This window comes from Glycine max, chromosome 16 (genome assembly GCF_000004515.6).
Source record: "Glycine max cultivar Williams 82 chromosome 16, Glycine_max_v4.0, whole genome shotgun sequence".
NCBI lineage: Eukaryota > Viridiplantae > Streptophyta > Magnoliopsida > Fabales > Fabaceae > Glycine > Glycine max.
In genome coordinates this window covers 10,328,172-10,339,979 of record NC_038252.2, presented here as the reverse complement: position 1 = coordinate 10,339,979, position 11,808 = coordinate 10,328,172, and the positions used below count along the sequence as shown (strand labels likewise).

The 11,808-nt window shown below is 34.1% G+C and overlaps 1 long non-coding RNA gene across 15 annotated transcripts; it reads right to left on the bottom strand.

Annotated features, from left to right (window-relative positions):
• Positions 1–251: 251 nt before the first annotated feature.
• On the bottom strand, positions 252–7,577 carry LOC102669081 (uncharacterized). Of its 15 annotated transcripts, none has more exons than XR_005889017.1 (7): positions 7,312–7,577; positions 5,073–6,881; positions 3,062–3,131; positions 1,703–2,268; positions 979–1,591; positions 769–893; positions 252–565 (listed from the first exon to the last, which is right to left on the bottom strand). It is a non-coding gene; the product is annotated as an uncharacterized lncRNA (long non-coding RNA). The 15 variants fall into 15 exon arrangements; XR_005889020.1 differs by having other exon boundaries at positions 1,703–2,232; XR_005889015.1 differs by having other exon boundaries at positions 1,703–3,131; positions 5,073–5,163; positions 6,749–6,881.
• Positions 7,578–11,808: the final 4,231 nt, after the last annotated feature.

The following is an 11,808-nucleotide window of genomic DNA, read 5'->3' as shown; positions in this document are numbered from 1 at the left end:
TTAGTGCAACTTTACCAAACTACTAATAAATTATTTAGGATTATACATTCAGTGAAGACAAATTAGAATTCAATGTCAAAGTTATAATGTCATTTTTCTTCATAGTTGTCCTATTGCAACTACAAGTGTGTTACCTGGCATAGTGATCAAATCATGGTATTAATTAATTTCATTGCAAATATTTAGAGAATTAGAGTAACTAGGAAAGTATCACACAATTATAAAACAAACAGAAGATAAGACTTGTGATGTTGAGAAGAAAACATTTACACACCTACATCCCTCAAAAGTCAAAACCAATCACCAAAGATAACAACATAGTATTCATAAACAATTACATAAAACACCCACTATGACAGCAAAGGCAATGAAGTTAAGAAAGACATCAATTATTTAGCACTTACAGAAAATTATGATATCTTTGAAATCAAATAAGCTTCACCTCTGAGATTGCTCATCATCAAAAGCAAAATTAGTTGCTAGCTCATCAAAATCTCTCGTTAGCTGAAGGGAATATAATAGTCTTAACTTCAATCCCTCTTGTGGCTATGGTTTTCTCTTTAACCTACAAATTTCACAGCATTGCATGAGTGATAGTTTCAGACACAAAATGTACAAAAATTAAAAATAGAATACAGGAACCAGTGTCAACAATTGAATGTTTGAATTTTCACGCATATATATTTCATTTCATATATTCACCTGATATACAATGAACATATCAACATGTAAGAACTTATATCTGTCAAAGAAGGATGGGAAATATACCTCCAGAAACTCAAAAAAGTTCAGAAACACATTCCCTGAAAGCTATGTTGGCATTACCAACTGATTGTCTTATTGAATCATATGTAAGTCCTCCCTCAACAAGAAGACCTTGTGTTTTTCCCCACCTGAAACACCACATTTAGAGTTTCACCAAAAAGCATTAATGCCAATACTAAATGTCACTGTTCAACTTAGTTCCTATATCTCTACCATCAATTCACACACCACTCTTCCATGAGCTTTGTTTACTCTTCAAGTCCAATAGTCGGCGAAAACACTAATGGATGGTAATATTCATATAACTGTTGCCTTTTGGCATCATATTCTAGATTACCCTGCTTAAAAGACCATGAGTGGCTACAAAAGTGCAAATGAATCTATGAGATATGATACATATCAATTCCTAATGACAGTTTTTCTTGCCTCAAAACCTCAAAGGGAGGAATAAAACGTTGAGGGAACAACATACTTTGGCCACGAGTTCCATTAACACAAAACTTTGTTAACGTGGCATAAAAATCAGCAATCTCAAAAAAAAAAAAACAAAAACCATTTTTCAAAGGCAACCCATTTTTTAAGCCATCACATTGAGCCAATTCATTTAGCACACACACAAAAAAATAATTATGGAATACACAATACAACAATTAAATTAAATATCAACCAAATGCATGCAAAAACCTGAAGCTTCTAGGGACCACCGAAACGAATTGCATCAATTTTCTTCTCCAGTGAAGCAGGGTCACCCACCAACAAGTTTGAAGCAACCTTCATTTCTTCCATTTGCAAATTTTTCCCGCAACTAGAACTAGAAAACGATACCCTTTAACGAAAAAGTGTCAGAATAATTAATAAATTCATAAAAGGAAAATAAAAATACAAACTTTAAAATATAAATGTGGAATACAAATAAGGGTCTTGAATTATTATTTACCTGGAACCTGCAGATATAGTAGTTGTCGCCCATGATGGCCCTTAAGGCTCTGAATGGGCTTTTGATTAGGGTTTCTGGGGTGGAACACGATCCATAAGTCGCGACACTTCCGCTTGGAACTTAAACTTCTTTGTGTTGCTCCGGACAGATCTCTTCGAGATCAACTACTAGAAAAACAAGAGAACAAGAGAAAAAGGGAAATCAAACAACGCACACCTCTTGACGACATCTGAATTGGTTGAAAGGCCATGAGGCACAACACCGATCTTGTCCTCCACCTTCGGTGGATCTACAGCTCGTCGGAATCTCCCTTGGCATTCGCCTAAAACATTCGGTGGATCTTGGTCTTCTTCTTCATCATCTTCTTTGTCCTCCTCAACATTGGAGAAGGCGTGGAAGGTTGAGGCCGAAGACTTGAAGGAGAAGGAGGTGTGGAATTTAAGGGGAAAAGGAAGGGATCGAGGGGTTCTAATCCTCAAAGAGCTAAATGTCTCCTTAAGGAGTTCTTCGCCCGAGAGAGAGAAGCGAGACTAAGGAAAGAAATGAAGGGTCACAGGTCCCTATAGCTGCCAGTGATAAGATAAGAGAGAGAGAGAGAGAGAGAGAGAGAGAGAGAGAAAATAATAAAAATATAACCATTCAAAGATGGTGGGGTAAAATCGTCTTTGTATAGAGAAGCACTACGACAGTCTTTAAATGACCGTCCTTAAATTTACAATTTAATTACGAGCGTTCCATCCCATTATTTTCAAAGATGGTGGTATACCAACCGATATTGTTAGTGCGTCGTAATAAACAGGTTTTGTAGTAGTGAGAGATTGAATATTGTTGCATGTGGAAATATGATTTTTGTAAGGGCCGGTAAAATTTTTGTAGTAAATCAACCCTAATTTCTACAACAACTCTTAATTTTTAATGTTATTTGATTCACTAAGTCCAGGAACTTTCTTAGTTTCTTGAATAACAACACCACCAAGCAAGTAGAGATGAAGTGAGAAGAAATCCAAAAGGTAGCCTTCACACCAATATAACTAATGGAACTTTTGGGCTGCTTCTAGGCTAATGTTCACTAGGAAGTGAAACCACACAGCTAAGAGAGTAGGTAAGGGAAATGAAACCAATTGCCACAACGAGAAACTAAAAAGTGAATGCTTGCAATACAAATATACAATGGCCCACAATATTCATTAAAATCTGTTAGTCTAAGTCTCTTTTCCAACTTTCCATAACAGCATATCCTCATAAATTATAAAGAACATAAAGCATAGACAAAAAATGAAAGAAAAATACTCCAAGTGAGAGCTTCGTGTTTCTTCTCCACAAGCTGAGATAGAAAACAGATAGAGCAAATTGGTTTACCTTTGAAACTTCCATTTTTGTTCTCCTTGCAGGCGAAGCTTACTGTTTCTTCTCCTTGCAGGCATACCACCTTAAAAGTAGAAAAAGTTGCACTCAACCATACATGGTTTCATTCCAAGTTCACGTTGCATTCATTTAAACCTTAAAAGTAGAAAACCAGCAGAGATATAGACAATTCTACAATCCTCCTCTTGCCATCCAATAACATCCCCTTTAAATTTCATTTTCAAGAATGAAACTTGAAATGATGGGGCTTCCACAGTAATGGAAATAAAGGTATAATTAATAATAAGAAGTGCCAACTAAGAGAAATCATTTTCTGCAGGCTTCCATAATGAAATATATAAATGAGGCCACGTTCAATTAGTGCATGCGAGATGTGTGTGAAGGTGATGTTTCAGATGGAATGGAAGATTAGTGATTTTGTTTTCTTAAATAAAAGGAAAAAAAAATTGAAATGGTTGAGTGTTGTTGGGGAGGGAGGCACATTGACGGTGTTGTTGGTTGATGATGGTCCTTGTGGAAGGAAAGGGTTGTTCTTGTTGCTGCTTCTCCTTGAATTGCTTTCAAACAACAACACTACATTCTCCTTCTCTTCCTTTGTAATCGCTTTCGAACAACAACACTACATTCTCCTTCTCTTCCTTTGTAATCGCTTTCGAACAACAACACTACTTTCTCCTTCTCCTTGAACCATACATGTTGGTTCTTCTCCTTGCAGGCAGACCCCGAACCGAGTTCGGAGGAAGGGGGAACTGTGGCAGAAGATGAAGCTCTGGAAGCCAGAGACACGGTCGAAGTAGGTGGTGATGGGAGCGAGGGTTCCAAAATCAAAAGGGGATAGGGTGCGGTACACAGACACAATTGAGACAACACACACAAGTAGGATTATGCGAATGAGCATGTGCCTCACGATGGAGCTGGTAAGGATCTGGAATTTGAACAGAAGAAGCTAAGGGAGTATGGAAGAAAAGGAGATGGAGGCGCAAAGAGAGAGAGAGAGAGCAAGGAGGAGACTTTAGGGTTTTTCAAAAATAAAGGAGAGAGAGATTAAAAAAAATGAAAATAAGGACTGAGATAGAGAGCCACTTCGCATTCCCTAAGACATTATTCTTGCATTCTGCGTCACTTCTACAAGAACCGATGTCGTAATGCGTTTTCAAATATCACTACTAGAAAAAAACACTTTTAACATCAGTTATTTTGGACATTCAACATCGGTTTTCGAATCGATGTTGAAAATATCAACTTTAAAAGTATGAACGTTAACATCAGTTATAAAAACTGATGTTAAAATACACAATATAACTTCGTTTTTCAAGAAAACCGATGCTATCATGTAAAAAACAACATCGATTTTTTCAAAAAACTGATCTTGAATTGTATATTCTGAAATACTTTCTATACCGGTTCTGTAAAAACCGATACTGAAAGTTATATACAACGTCGGTTTTTGAAAAAATCAATGTTGAATTATATATTCTGAAATACTTTCTACATTGGTTCTGTAAAAATCGATGTTGAAAGTTATAGACAACATCGGTTTTTGAAAAAACCGATGTTGAATTTGATTACGACATCGGTTTTTACGGAACCGATGTAGAAAGTGTCTTTACAACATCGGTTTTGGTCATAACTGATGTTGTGAATGCACTTTCTACATCGGTTATAAACCAACCGATGTTATTTTTTTGCAAAATTTTAAAATATTTTATATATTTTTACAATGAACAAACCATACCTTACTTACAAAAATTATATTAATGTTATTCTAATATAAAATGCTATACCCAACTAAATAAATCAAATATAAGGAGTTTTATACGTACACACTATTAATTCTTAATTTTAAGATAACAAAGTAATTGTATAAATACTAGTCTCTTAAGTATTGCAAAGTATAGCCTTGCACTTCTTTCCCTTTATTTTTTCACCTTTCCTTTCTCCCTTACAACTAACAATGAAGCCGTGATCATATTGAAAATTTGAAATCAATAGAGAAAAATGGTACCTCTCATTTGTAGTATCTTCCTCTTGAGTTGCTCAACACAGGCCTCACAATGCATGTTTACATTAAGTTCCACAGTAACTGGTCCACTAACCTGGATCACCAACAATTCTTTTTTATTAATTAACTTTTTACATATAATGTGTTTAGAAACTTGTTAAGATGGAAGAATCACATCTACATTTGAGATGTGAAAGCTATAATTCTGAAAATCACATCTGAAATAGATGGAGAGGGTTTAACAAGTGTTGAGAAATCAGTGATGTTATAAGGAGGGAAGGAGAAGGAAAGAAAGGGAGAAAAAAAAAACATGAACTTTAAACCATATAACTAACAGAAAAATAATTAGGCAAGGCAACCATAACATTTTTTTCCATATTACTTAATTTATCAAATAATACGTGCTCTTTATAACTACTCATGCTTTAACAGCATATCTGTAACAAGAAAAGCTACCCATATGTGTTATGAAGAGAAGCTAATATGGGGAAAAAATATGGAAATGAGTTTATTAGTAATAAGGGAGGTGTACATAGGAATTATCTAAATAGAATATTTTCTCAAGAGTTAAATTGGGTCGAGAAAACGGAAGTTGTTTCATTCACTTTCATTGGGTGGGCTGGCACACCATGTTGGATAAGGAGACAATGGTTTGTTTTGTACTTCCAAGTTAAGACTATGTCTGTGTCTGTTTCCATGTTACTGTACGAATAACTGTAAATCTCGCTATTATTTTTTTCTATTTATTTTGTATGGTAAGAACTAATATTTTTAAATATTAAATTTATTTATTTATTTTTATAAAATATTAAGAAAACTACCAGCTCGGACATAATTTTTATATATGAAGAATATTTATGACCATCTCTATAGGCTGAATGGAGAACCTCTATGATCTTAAATAGAGGTTAGGGATCTAGATCCCATCATCATTGTTTACTAGAGGCCATAAAAATAAATAAAAAATCAGGCTTCTATGTCTTGAATAAGATTATTCATTTTATGAAAAAAAGGTTAAATAAATATCTTTTTTTTATCAGTAATATGCAATAATACATCTAAAATTAAGTATATATTTCTTATATGATAAGGACAAAAAAGTATGATATTTTTTTTCTTATATAAAAGGTAAGAGATAATATAAAACTAGAATTTACTACCTAAACAGATGTTACGTCACAACATGTTATTTAGTAATTGAGAGTTTAAATTATATATATACATGATATCTTAGTAATTCCAATTGATATATAGTTGACTTTCAACTCAATTTCTTTTATTATTTTTATATTTCAACAATCAATGAAATAAAAACAAAATAATACAAAGAATATAAAACATTTAAAATATATGGAAGGACATAAAACATTTATTGTATATTTAACTTACGTGCATATATGCCTCAATTGCAAATATAACATAGGGTATGTTTGGGTACCTAGTAAGCAATGCGCAACTTTGCCCCACCATCACTTGAGGAAAATTCATTAGCCATTAATGGCTCTATAATTAAAGAAGTTGTATAGTCATGCCAAAAGAAATTAAGAAGGATATATAACGCACTTTCATATGTAACCTCCACATGGTTCCATTCCAATTCAAAAGGCACTTGAAACAATTTATCAACAAAACTTATCTTTTGTAGACCAAAGAGATATGAATTATCCAATCATGACAACCTCACTTCTTTCTGGTCAACACGATCAAAGCAAGATTCTTGAACTTCGCCATTGATGAACACCTTGGGTCTCTTGACTTAACCAAACATGGGAATAGGAATGATCCATTCCATCCAACCAAGCTTGCACTGCACTCTCTCTCTCTCTCTCTCTCTCTCCTTTATGCACATTTATCCACCTAATTAATTAAATTAGACCTATTGGTGTTTAACTTTTTATTTTTTTTCTTCCAAACAAACCAAATACTATTATTATTAAGAGCCATAAGATTAATTTGACCCAAAAATGATAAGGATTACATCTAATAGCTAGCAATAAAGGGAACCTTGTGCGAAACATCCCAGAAGGGATTATGTTTCTTGTTTCTTCCTGTACTAAAAAAAATGATAACGATTACAAAAGACATATTATTATAATACAATAATATCCCAAAGGACCCAAACCAATCTATTTCTTGTTTCTTCCTGTACTCAAAAAAATATCAAGCACCTAATGGTTATGATTCAAAAGTAGCGCTCAAACCCTAGAGCAAGGCCTAACAAATAGTAATATGTGCTCATTACCTGAAACCGGTGACTCACTATCGTTGTTGTTGTTGTTGCCGTTGCCGAGGCCCGTGAGACGAACAACAAAAATCAAATCTCCTTTGTCAGGGGTGACACCAAGAGCAGCTGCAAATGAAAGAGAGAGAGAGAAAACATTGTCGTTGCGAGGACAATGAGTGAGTCAATGTGGATCTTGAACCTTCCGAGGAATGGAAAGAAAATGCTGCGGCATTACTGAAGGTTAAATGACTAATGAAAGAGAAAAAAAAGGGTTTGGCATTGAGGACACGTGACCTTGTTGGCCTAGACCCACAGTTGCCTTTTTATATTTGCCATCCCTACAACTACAACGTTCAATGTGCTATTTTAGTTAAATTCATAAAATTATTACATTATATCATATATTACCATTGAGTGGTTAAACTCTTTTTTTTAAAAAAAAAATAAATTTAATTTTAAAATTTTGTAAAGGATAAGCAACACGTACTAAAAAACATGGCAATTTTTTTTATCTCTAAAGTAATTAAATTTAATTTTAAATTCTTGTAATTATCTTCTAGAAACAGCTAGCACTTGTGATTATTAAGCATAATAGATCTATTTATTATTATAATTATTATTGTCGTACATAGTGACTCATTCTTGTCGTATAAAATAGAGTTTTTTTAATTCTTTAAAAAAAAAATTGTTTAAGATTTTGTAAAATCTAATTTTTTTTCTCAAAATTTTTGTTTTATAATTATAATTATTTATATATTTTATTTAAAATTTAAAATAAATTAATTTCATTTAAAAAAATATGTATTTTTATTAATTTAATTTATTAATTCTAAATAATTTTTCAATTTAAATTAATCATATAAATATTTTTTTTATAATTTATTTATATGAAAATAATAAGTATATATTTTTTATAAAATTTTTCATTTTTTAAATATTTTATAATTTTTCTATTTAAAATTTTTGAAATAAAATTAAATTTATATATTAATTCCAAAGTCGAGAACTCAGAAAAACCAAAGAAACTAAAAGTATTGAAAACTATGACCTTTTTAAGAAGAAAAAACTAATTTTTTATTTATTTTTATAATAATTAAATAAAATATATTAATAATAAATTTTAATTTTTTTATGATATAATTGTTTTTACCAGCATTCGATAAAATTCTATAAAAGTTAAACTCTATTATTAAAAATAGTTTTTTTTTTAATTTTTAAATGAACTAATATGCAATAATTTATATAAGTTTGTGTTATATTTAAATGATAATCATGAAATAATAAAAATAAAATTACAAAATTTATTTTAAAAATATAGTTTAATTTTTAAATGCTTACCTTTTAAATTTTTTGATGTTTATTAATTATTATATTTTTTATATAAAATATAATTAATAACTCAATATATGATTTTAAAAAAATATATATAAATAATTAAAGAATTTTTTTTATATTAACATCGGTTATTTGAAAACCGATGTCGTTAAGCATTTACAACATGGATTTTCAAATAACTGATGATGAAACTGAATTTAGTGTGATTTTAACATCGGTTATTGGAAAACCGATGTTGTAAGTGCTTAACGACATCGATTTTCAAATAACCGATGTTAAAACTAAATTATTTTAACATCGGTGTCATACCCTAATTTTGTCCGGGGATTATTACTTGATGACATGCAACCTTTGATTGGCCACTTCGAGATACTTGGCACCCTTTGTTGCACAATATGTGAAGTCCCGAGACGCACCGGAAATCAAAAGAAAGCATGGTTACGCGATCCGTGAAATTCCGTAATGTGGCGGAAACCAAAAGGAGGTGTTACGCAATCCGTGAGTTTCCGTAACTTCTTCGAAAGCTAAAAAAGAGTAAATACATGATCCGTAAGGTTCCGTAGCCTTACGGAAAGAAAATAAGTATCGTTATGAAATTCGTAAAGTTTCGTAATGTTACGGAAAAAGAATCACAAAAAAAAACAAAAGGGGGTGCATTTAGTAAAAATGGGGTTGCAAATAGCAATCAGGCCCACTTGGGCCTTCCAGATTCTTCCTCCAGAAGGCGGTTGCTTCTGGAGGAAGCAACCTTGCTCGCCTGGGCGAGCTGAGCTCGCCTGGGCGAGCTGGGTGGCAAACTCCTCCCTTATTTTCCTATAAATAGGGGGAGGAGTGAAGAGGAAAGGGGTTCAGCCTTCTTGGCACTTCGTATTCTCTTGAAATTGTTGAGGAAAATTGTTTCCGTGAAGAAAATCCAAGCCGAGGCACTTCCGTAACGTTTCCGTGAGTAATTATGTGAAGATTTTCAACCGTTCTTCAACATTCATCGTTCGTTCTTCGTTTTCTTCGGTCTTCAACTGGTAAGTACCCCAAACTGGGCTTTTCACTTCATTCTATGTACCCGTGGTGGTCCCCATTTGTTTCATGTACTTTTATTCTCGTTTCCATTTACTTTCCGTACCCCCTTTTGACGTGCTTAAGTAATTTATTTAAGTCATTTCTCGCCTAATCTAAAAATAAAATAAATTTCCACCGATCATTTGATTTGTAGTATCCGTTAATTTCTGTTAAAATGAATTCCGACCGTTCGGTCGTGCCGTAACCATGTTGGAAATCAAAAAAGGAGATAAAATAATAATATAATAATCAAAAAATACCTTTTAGTCAAGTGAAGCGAGAAAATCAATCGGACGTTTTCTCTTTGGGATTTCTCATTCTTAATTGAATTGACTAATAACTAAAGTGAAACTAAGGCTAAAATCAATTCGCCAAGTCAAGCTCGTCCACGAAAAAATCACTAAAAAAGGGATTTGAAAGTTTATTATCTCAGTCTTTCTTACCAAGTTAATGGATCATTTTTAAGGCCCAACACCTTTAAATGATCACCTTTCAAGTAAAAAGAATCGCTTGATTCACCCTTAAGGAAGAACTACGTAGGTCTGATTTCCTCTTCGATGGAGGGTACGTAGGAGCAAGATCCCCGCTTTTGTCGACCTCAAAAAATAAAAAGGAAATAAAAGTTAAGATAACACAATTTCACAATTCTAAAAAATAGGTTGTTGTCCTTTGAGACAAACGTGAGAGGTGCTAATACCGTCCTCAAACGTAAATACAACTCCTGAACTTAGAATTTTCATTTCGACCGGTTTCCTTCGGTTTTTCCGACGTTTTCCACAAATAAACATTGGTGGCGACTCCGCGCATCTTTCCTCCTTTGGAAAGCGCACCCGTGAGCCTCGCCCTCGCTCGCCCGCAAAAGGGCATGTTGCGACAGTTGGCGACTCCACTGGGGATCTTTTTGTGAGTTAGGCCTATTCTAAGGAATTGTGGAATTGTGAAACCTTGTGTGTGCATTTATTGAACTGTGTAAAGTGTAAATAACTGCTGTCTTTTTTTCACATTTTTACACTAAGCACCCACGGGTTTGAGTAAAAAAGAGGCCCTATACCTAGGTTCATGGGAATTTAAGGAGTGGAGGTGAATCTATCATCATGCTAGGTCTCTGACTTGCTAGATAATAGTGAAACCTCGTCTAGAGCTTTCTCTCTTTATAATATGTTGTCGCTGGTATTCCATACCGCCACAATATTATTATCTTGAGTGATGATACCTCTAGAAAACAGCCGTGTGAGTTATGAATCGTTGGGAGTAGTTATTAGAGACCCTTAGATATTGTCCTATAGGTTCCCAAATAGGGGCAAAGGGAAAACACGCTCCGTGCCATTTTGTTCTCATGCATTTTTGGTAAATAGCACTAGTTTATAGTTTTGCTAGTGGTATTTTGTTTCTTTAGAGTAATACATAACTTTTTAATACTACGTTGAGGCGCCATGATGCCTAAAACGTAGCATTAAAAAGATGGATTTTTGCGGTCTCGTATGTGTGAATTACCCCTTTGTTTTGTTTTCTTTCCGTTTCATGCATATGCATTGCATCATTCATGTCGGAGTCTTGATCCACCCCTTTTTTAGGTAAATGACGGGGACAAATCAAAACGGCAAAAGATTTTATCAAGTCAAGGCTAAGGGTCTAGATGTCACCAGCCTCAAGGAATTGGGACGATTGATGGGACCTCTCCAAAGGCAAGCCTTCCGCAAAGTGTACGGAAAGATTCTAGATTTGACCGCAACGAAGGTATTTACGGAAGTTGTCGTATCCCTCGCCCAATACTATGATCAGCCGTTGAGGTGCTTCACGTTTGGGGACTTCCAAATGGTACCGATTGTTGAAGAGTTTGAGGAAATATTAGGATGCCCTCTTGGGGGAAGAAAACCGTACCTTTTCTCCGGATTTTTTCCCTCCTTGAGTAAGATCGTAGCTATGGTCGGAGATTCGGCAAAAGAGTTGGATCGCATGAAGCAAACTCGGAAAGGCGTAGTGGGCCTGCCACGGAAATACTTGGAAGGCAAGGCAAGGGATATGGCAAGCCAAGAGAAGTGGGTCCCGTTTGCAGATACACTAGCTTTGCTGATCTTTGGGGTTGTCCTCTTTCCGAACGTGGGCGGTTTGGTGGACTTAGTC